Source organism: Nipponia nippon, unplaced genomic scaffold (assembly GCF_047370975.1).
Source record: "Nipponia nippon isolate SJK-2023a ecotype South Korea unplaced genomic scaffold, ASM4737097v1 scaffold_12, whole genome shotgun sequence".
NCBI lineage: Eukaryota > Metazoa > Chordata > Aves > Pelecaniformes > Threskiornithidae > Nipponia > Nipponia nippon.
The window spans coordinates 1,735,093-1,744,861 of NW_028262313.1; positions in this window are offsets into that span (position 1 = coordinate 1,735,093).

A 9,769-nucleotide genomic window follows, 5' to 3' on the forward strand; every position below is an offset into this window, starting at 1 on the left:
AACACTTAGCTGCTTGGCGTGGTGAGGCTTGCAAATCCTAACTTTTTAATGAAACTCCCAGGTGACCATACTGTTCAGATATGAGTCCAGCCGCTCATACAGAACATTAATCACAAGAAGCTGACTTTCAGAGCAGGGGCCTTGGAGATCATTCTTGGAGTATGCAAACCATCTCAGAAGCTACTGAATCACTGGAAGATTCAGACTGGTATTTTCAGATTCCTTGATTGCTTCCACTTACACCTAAGCATGACCTCATCCTCCTGTTACGAGACTCAGATGTGATGAGTTATTATCAAAAATGTGCCCCTAGATGTCCGATATCGTGGTACACATGGTGCAAAACACACTGATGCATCAGACCCCGGGGCAGAAGCCAGCTGGCTCTGTAGTCCTGGCATTTGAGTTACAGGATAATATCAGTTTGGACTGGTTTTGTGAACTACAGTTTTGAACCCTATCTGAATACAAAATAATTAGCTATTTGATATTTCAACATATCTGTGAGCGCCTTTGAGTACTCTGTCTACAGTGACTGGAAAGGTTTTGAATCCGCCTGCTGCCAAAAATACCACCTACTGCTGCTTGGCTTCGCGCAGAATCTCTCCTAGCACCTTGCTGTCCCCGCTTAAGACACCTTAAACGACACGTCAGTCCCACAGAGACCTGCTGCAAACACGGACCTTCACCGGTTCCGTACCAGCTTGGCCACCTTAGGAAATTCAACCTCAAGAGAGAACAGCGCTCATTTGACAGTCACACAGACAGACGACATGCAACTGCCGATTTTAGTCCATAAAAATCATTCTCTCCTGGAAAGCCTGTAGCGACAGCTTCAAGCAGTCAGTTAACCTTACCAGGGCTCTGGGATGTTCTTGAGGCTTTTTTTGAATGCTCACTGATAACTATAATGGCTTGCACAATGCACATACGCCTGCCTTCCTTCTCTCTCTTGTTTTCTAAACGCTTATTTCTCAAAAGCAGGGGGATGCCAGCTAGGCAGAGTTCAACAACCGTGTACGTTGTGCATTGAAACACAAGTCTGAGAGGAAGGGGAAACAAATGTTCTGCGTTTGCTGTCCTTCTTCAAGCCTTACCAAGAGTCTTAGCAAGCAAGCAGGAAAAGATTCTTATTTCATTTAGCATGCCGTTGCATATCACAAGATTATTCTCTGCCGTTGTAATCTCAGGTGCACTAACCATCGCTTTCCAGCATCAGCACCTTGTCAGGCAGATGATCCCCACCTAATGGATCTCCTGAGTCTGCATTTTCACCTTGTATTTAACTTTCAATTTTTTATTGACTTACTACTCCTTGCTATAACCTCAGGCAACAAGAGCTGTAGTCTTATATTTAGCAGCAGTATATCTAGCCACAGCGTTACTACAATACCTCGTGTTTGCTGTGTATGACACAATCTCAGACCATAACTTTAAACATTCCAGTAATTTTAAAACATGATGCTAGCATATATAAATACTTTTTCATCCACGGAACTCGAAGCGTCTCACAGATGTATTATCACCATAACTATTTTTTCAGCAGAGAGGGTGATATTTAATGTACAGAGAAAAGACTCCTAATTAAATTCTTGTGTTAGAATTGAAGGAGACGACACAGCAGCGACCATCCAACTGTCTGTTCTCGGAGAACAACGTGGTTTCAGGACTCCACCTAAAAATTGTTCAGCAGCAACAAGAAATCAAATTTTCAGCACTGTGCAAGAAAAGTGACAGCCAAATAAATTAAGTAACTTGTTCAAGATCATTCCAGGAATCAGTTTCAGTGCTGGGAACAGAACATGCTTTGTCTACTTTCCTGCTGTTTGCTTTATTCACTGACCCTTGTGGCTCCTCCACGGCTCCCATCAACAGCCTGTCTCTCCTTTGCCTTCCTATCCTCCCAATTCTTTACTTCCTTGCCATATCCTCCCAGCTTGCCCTTAAGGCAAATGATGCATCTTGAACAATTTTAACCACCTCTCCAAGTCGGTCCTTCCAATTCCTTACCCATTTTTGTTATCTCTCTGAGTTGTCACTTTGGCACGGAGGCAAGGGAACTGAATGTAGATACTGTGACCCCAAGTTTTCTGCAATTTAGAGCGATGGAGACTTGGAGGCATCCCATCACTCCTCCAGCCTCTGGCGCAGCCAGCCCCCAGGGCAGGAACAGGCCGCCTTCCCCCAGGGACCACTCCTCCACCTGCCTGCTCCCTCTGGGGCCGGCAGCGTGCTCCCGCTGTCCTACGCTGCCTGACACAGCTGCCCTATTCCCAAGACTACCAACTACCAGTTTCTGCATAGTTTTGTCCTCCTGTACACTGAGCCCTCTGTTGCAGCAACAACTAACCCTGAATCAAAGCCAAAATCTCCCATACTAAGTATAAGTCGTGGAGATTAGCATGATTTCCTGCAGCTCTATTGATGGTATTAAAAATTAATTCATCTCAATATATCAGCAAAGCTTGCCACAGAAACTGAAGAATGCTCTCTAATATTAGACTTAGACTTAAGAACAGAGCTGGCCCACAGCAGGCAAGTCAAATTCCCTTTCTGTATGGACAGATTTTCTTTGGCTGTCATCTACAAGGCAGTCCAGCTGCAGATCCCAGAAATGTTCACAGATGCTTCATTATGACACCTGGGAAGAAATCAGCAAGAAGTTTACAAAATATATCAGCTGGAAGCTGCCCTTGCCTGTCAGTCTCATAAGAGGAGACCTAGGAAGTTCAAATGCAAAAAAATTGCCTTCAGAGACTCACCAGCTTGCTCTATCCTGCAATATATCCAGAGGCAAGAAACCATCTCAGGCACGCAAGATGAGTTCAAAGCGTGCAAGAGCCGAAGTGATCTGCAGAAGAAAATCAATACAGACAAACCTGTGATGAGTAGCCACAGAAGAGATTAGCAAAGATCAGTACCTTAATGAAGAGAATCTTTTGAAAAACAGGAGAATGAACCGTATTTATTATGCTTCATACTGTCTTTTGAGGCAGAGCTTGCCTAGCAGAAGTGCTGTATTTCCATAGATTTCCCGTAACATCCGTGATCTGTGAAACACTGAGTAGCTGCATTGATAAATTCTTTGACAGGAAGTTAGCTTTGCAAAAGTAAATGCATGTAACTTGTGAAAAGCAGAAGAAAAAATGTAACCGTCCATGATAGGGCAAGAAAAACAGCTCGGAGTAAGATGCAAAACCTATAAACGCAGGTTGTGTTAACAACAACCGAACTGAAGAGATTATGATAACATCTGAAAAGAATGTTTGCTGCCTGGGGAACCCTTCAAGCTCATGGTAGGTTTGTGCAGAGCAGAGAGAGGGTGACTTTATGGATGTTTATGTGTTCATGGCAAAACAAAAGGGGAAGAGAGGAAGGAAACATCTTCCAGCTTCAGAAAGCTACATTGGAAAGGGACTACTGTGTTCCTTTAATAAAAACGAAAAATGCTGGCTTTACTCAGCTGCTAAAATCCTGTCTTAAATTTCAAAACCAGGGCATGATGTTATTTGTGGAGACAGAATCCTATCACCCTGCGTGCACGCTTGCAAGAACCCGCCACCTCTGGCGTGAGGTGCGCCAGCTGTTTCGCAAACGAACGGCAATGGCCACGGACGCGGTTCCGACAGCACAACGGGTATTAGCATGGCCTGCTGCCTCTTACAAGTCTCCTTCTTTGGGGTATTCTTCTTTCTTTCTCCCTGATACAAACCACATTTCCATGAGACTCCGGAGACTACCTGTGGTTGCGAACATATTAGGAGTGACAAAGTTTCCCCCAAAGACATGTATACATAACGCGTTTTCAGTGTCTTCCAACCAGCAGACGTTTGCCTACTTTTATTCAGCCAAAACGTTTTTGCTCGTAGGTGCCTCGATGGACACTTGCCACAGAAGAAACAAGCCAGATTGAAGTCGCCAATGCAAAACTACTGGAAGCCTCATCCAAGCCGTCCTCTCTTTTTAACACCAGTACAGAAACTTTCTTTATAAAAGCACCCGGGTTTCCAGCTCTGCTGCACCCAGCAGGTACCCAACACGCCTGCGGCACATCACCTAGTTTCAATTAAAACCAAAACAGAACAAAACTATCCCACCTTTTGCTTGATTTCAATCCTCTTCCACTCAGTAAGATGGTTAGGGCGTGCCAGTTATAAAAAAATTATAAAAATCCTAAAACCCAGCAGCGTTTCTTCTCCAGAAGGGAATTCACTGTTCACTCCCAGCTTACTCTTTACTATTAGCCTTGCGATAGCATCCACCGAGCAGCTGGGTGAGGTCTAAGCTACGTGGTAAAAACCAGACAACGCTGTTCACCACCCCGTTCGCTACCCAGGGCCTGAGCGTGATGAGGTTCATTTTTGCTTCTCCGCTCCTTTGCTCCTCTGCACGCTCAGGTGTGTCCTGGCTTCACAGCTACTGCCTTCGGCTGACGGACAAGGCGCCCGTGCTGCAGGGCCGGCAACCCAGCCTGTCGCTCTGGGAGGCAGAGGGAGCAGTGGGGGTACTTCACTGACGCATTTGCCCCAAGAAAGCATTCCTACAGCCTTTTTTCCTTTGCAAGGCTCTCCTCGTTTCACTCTTTGCAGCAGGCTTTCCTTGAATTTTCAGCAGGAAGAATCCGTTCCAGAAGTGCCTTTTATTGACTTCGTTCAGTGCAGTCCAAGATACGGTGTTAAAAAGCACCATTTCCCCTGCTTCACCTGGGCGCCTCGCAGAACCTGCTGGCAGTGTACCAGACCCAGGGAGAATTTCTAACATAGCCATATCCTCCTTTACTTTACAGCAAAGACTACAGGAGCTCATACTCCCAAGGTAGAAAGCAGAAGAAATTCTGCATCATCTTGGTTTGAACCGGACAGAAAGAAGCGCAATGCTTTCCCCTCCTCAGCTGTTTCTAAGATGAAATACCAACACTTTCCCACAGGACATAATCCCTCCTGAAATCCTGCTAAGGATTCTGGACTGACAGACATTAAGCCTTGGAGGAGTTTCCACAGAGGCTACATCCAAACGTTACAACACTAAAAAAGCCTGTTAAAGCTACAATACTGTGACACACCAGTACCAGGGCAAGAGCCCCGCATGGTGGTAAGTCCGAGACGCTGTGCACCACTGATGCATGAGACTGAAGAAGAGTGAAGAAGGACAAACACTTACACCGCTTTTGTGACCACGAACACCAAAACTATGACCGAATTCCTGAGAGCTGGATGTTCAAAGGAGACGAATTTCAATGGACAACTGAGATGAAAGCGTTTTCCAGCACTAGTTTTCTCCTGCTGTACCCACCTCCCTTCTGAAGCGGAGTGTGCAGCCTGCGCTCAGCTCTGCGCTGCTGCAGCTGCCCCACCATCAGCACCCGCGCCAGCGAGTTCAAAGCAAATTCAGCTACATCTTTGTCTTCCCCCTAGATACACCTTGTTGCTTGAGGCAAAAACATCTCAGCCCACATTTCTCTCACGAAGACGAACTATCATCTCTCGGTCGGCGTCGTTTGTCACCTTGACGTGTGCTCGCAGAAGAGAGCCACCCTGGGCACGCGGGGGGCTATTCAGGAGCGCAGCCTCGCTGCCGTCGCTCACGCTGAGCTGGAATGAGCCATCACCTACCCAGCCCCCTCATACATTTCTTTTCCTGCCAGCATTAAAATTGTCGGATTGGCATTTTCAGCATGAGTCTGCCAAGATGAACTTGAACTACACACGCATCTGTCTTCTTCACATCAGTGTGAATCTTCTTTCATTGCTTCCAGGGTTGTTAATCCTTCTCCTCTGGGACTGCACCAGGACGGTCCTTTCTTCTTGAGGATAATCGGACTGTCAAACAGGATTCTAGAAAGGGCAGAACAGTTCCTTTAATTTTCCTTACTTCGTTACAGTTAGGCATTCAGTTCCACTGGAGCAGAAAAAGGACAGACGAGTTCAAGGACGATTCTGGCATTTTTTTAATGGCATTCATAGGTGAATGGTTAATCAGAAGCCCATTTCAGAACCCACAATTAAGAGGAATCCTAAAGATAAAGCTAGCAATCATTAAAGGAAGGGACCAGAGCGGGTAGGAGAGAGAAAAAAGTATTCACTTGCAGTAAACCGCCAGCACAGAACTGGTCAGACAACTGAAAATGGACCCATAACGCCTAAGGCAGCACCACAGGACAAACTTCAGAGGGCCACAGGCTTATGGAAGGAACGGCTCCCTTCAGTGTCCCTTCAGCCATAAGACTTGTATCCCGCTAGCAACATAAATCACAGAAAAACTAGACTGGTGTACATAAAAACAGGCATGTACATGAGTCATTGCAATGCCTCGCAATGTCTAGACACGAGTGTAGCACAGCACTCAGCACATCAGTGGCACGCGTGTTCTGGTTACCTTTGGAACAAGAAGAGAAGAAAGAAGGTATTTCCTGCTATGCCAATCTTTTTTCCCCCATCTACGCTGCCTATACAAATTCTAATGAAATGCAGACGCTTCTGCAAAACACAGAACACAAAGCAACTGTTCTTTTTTTAACGGGAGGGAGGGAGGGAAAACACAGAGGACTTCCAGTTTGACTACCTAAGACACCAAAACTAGATCTATCAAACAGCTATGTCTACTGAAAGTGAAAGACCATAATTTACCATCTCACCTGAAAAACAATTTTCAGCAGTATAAGGCTGCTAGCAGCAAAGTGTCTTGCTGGTTTATTGGTAAATCACAAGAGAGAGCATCTTCAGCTGAAGCATCAATGCCAGGCAATGATTTCTACACAATCCTGTGCTCACGGCCTTGGAAAATTGCCTGGGTGTCCCAGCAGAATCAAACAAAATAAAGAGAGTGATACAAGTAATGAGTAATAACAAGGCCTGGAAAAGACTGCCTGCTTACAGACAAACGTGATATTTGCAGTAATTAATAAATGTGACAAGACAGAAAGGAGCCGACAGTGAAGTAAGCAGGAACAGATTACAGTTCAGATCTGATACAGTTTAAAGTTTCTGCTCCCAGTTTGGAAGTTCTGAATTTTATTTTTTAATTTTTTTTTTTAAAGGTGAACTCAGATCTGGGTTCAGCTTTTCATTTCACCAGAGGTGAAGAAGACTTGGGGTTAGAATTTTTGGACTGAACCTACCACGGCTTTAAACAACAGCATTCAATCTGACAAAATTCACCTACTCTACCGCATGAGAAAACATTCATTGCGGGGTGAGGTTAGATTGAATCCTCCGATAAGAAAAGTAATTTATTCCGAGAACAGCTTCTCTCTAAGCAGCAAATCGGAGCAGTCTGAGACTAGTTTTCTGTTTTCATTGTCAGGGCAGTTTCGCAAGACCCACGTTCATTAGCAGTCCCTACTAATCCCTGCAGGACCTGTAACCAGACGTGTGTGGGAGAATGAAATGTAGTACTGGCCCTGAGGAGCATTCCCGAACTTCATTTTTTATTATTACAATTCACCTAGAAACTTTAACCACGACAAAGTCATCCCTGGGACAGACAGCATATAAACCATCCTCAGAAAGGAATTCCCTGCTCCAAAGGTGTTACAACCTCGCAAGTAAAGCATAGGAGAGGAATGAGAAATGATCTTTCAGGACCACACAGCAGCTCAGCAACACGACTGGGATCCAAACCTGAGTTTTTCTGGCTCCCAGGCTACACTTCCATCAGCCAGATCAGAGGAGAGCAGCACGGATATTCTCACTTGCTTAATCTAAACGTGCATGGCCCAGCTCACGCTCTTCAGCATCAGTCAGTGAAACGAAGCACACCCCAAAATAAATGCCGGCCCTCCCGCATCAAGACACTACAGCAAGGAGGGACAACGCACCTAACACGCTGGTTTCTCGATGGGTAGCTGTGGTGAAGAGCAACCCGTGGGGTGAGGCTGGCTCATCCATCCACCTGGGGACGCCGCGGCCGCGCAAAGCCGGCACCGTGCACGTCGCCGTGGCTCTGGGTGACAGGGAGGAGAGGAGGGCACCGGGGGCTCTCCCGTCCTCTTTCTGTAACTACACAATCAGGCCACGATTCCCCCTCTGTTTTTATCCTGGTGACAGAAGGTGAAAGCTTGCTATTCCCAGCCACATTTATTTATCACTTTACTCTGGTCTCCATGGAAACAAGTCATGATATTACCGGCTTCAACGGGGAGGTCGGGAGGTCCGCAGGAGCTGCTGGGAGCCAGTGCCACAGAGCAGAACAAATGCTAAAACTAGAGAAGTGTAATTTCTCTGCAAAGAGCAATGAAATAAGTGGCAGGAGAGTTGAAAAGCACTAAATGTGAGAGGCCTGAACTTAATACCACTTCAATTATTTAACAAGATTGTCTCGTCTATGTATTTGGATGAGTATGATCAAACCTCAGGACTGCTGAGGTCGTCTCATCACCGCTTACAGACAGCGCTGGCATATTGTATCTCTGCGCCCACTGGGCACCTTTGAATTGCTTTTTATCAGCCTCCTCTAGAAAAGATGAACAAGGAAAAAAAAACAGCCAGACACTCAGAGCTGAGCTTAATCCTACAGAAATCAGCGACATCAGATGAGTCCAGACTTGGCTCTAAACAAACAAACACAGATGACAGTAATAACACAGAAATATCGGTAGTAAATGCATGCCACGCAAGCCTGCGTCTGGAGTCGGGGATAGTTTTACTAGGGACCAGAGCCAGAGCATATGATTAATTCAGTACCGTCAAACTCTCCTGAGCTATTTCAATGTCTAAATTGTGAAGAATGTGAAATGTTATCCATTTTGTAAGCTAAAGAAATACAAAGTTAAAAAACATCTTTCAGACAAGGACCATAGGAGTCGGTAGGAGACACTGATCTGTCCCACCTCCAGGATTTTAGGTTTCACTCACAGAATGTCCACCATCCACTCCCTAGGATGAATGCACACAAGTTAGCCTCTCCCACAGAAGGAGCCGATGGGAATGTGGCAACAGATCTTCTGTCTTTCCACCCACTTGATATGCCTCACTTGGACCACACGGTAACCAGACGCAGCAATCTCATAACCACATTTCTTGACACAGCTTGTGTAGATCTCAGACCGTAACCCCGCTTCCCAAGCAAGCCTGGGAGAACTCTCTAGCAAGGATGGCACACACCAGCCTGTTACTGTTTGTAAGAACCACAGACTCCTCCGTTTTCATGGCCAGAAGGAACCGTCTGAATCATTTCATCTGATCTACAACAAAGAGCATAAACTCCATCCTTGATACAACCTCTTGTCTGAGCTACAGAACAGAGTCTAGAAGGTGAGCCCAACCAAAAACTCCGGTTATAAGAAATAATTGCAATGCCTGGACAGGGTTTCCTGCAATTCATCACTGGCATAACTAAAAATGAGAACCCTACCTCCAGCCTTGCTTCAGCTCAGGTTATGTTATGCATTTGTCTGCTACGCCGAAGAGCAAAAGAAGCTTTGTTCCCTGCACACAGACTGTCACGAAGTCACTCATAATCTCTGCTTGCTCAATTCAGTACATTCAGTTTCTGGAGTCTTTTGGTAGAAGACGAAAAACCAATTGATGGAAAAATTTGCTGCTGTATTTCACAGAATAAACATATGATAGTGGTGAGTATCTTAAATATGTATTTGTTCATTTTGCCTTTGCTTCAGACAGGCCATTCCCACTGCACTAAATTGCAAGGATTTTTCCACAAGTACCTAGCAAACATCTGAATTCTCTGAGATGGAAAATTGTTAGTGATCTCACAGCAGACTGAAGAGACTCTGAATCTTTAATGACCAGGTCTTTAAGAAAGGACATAT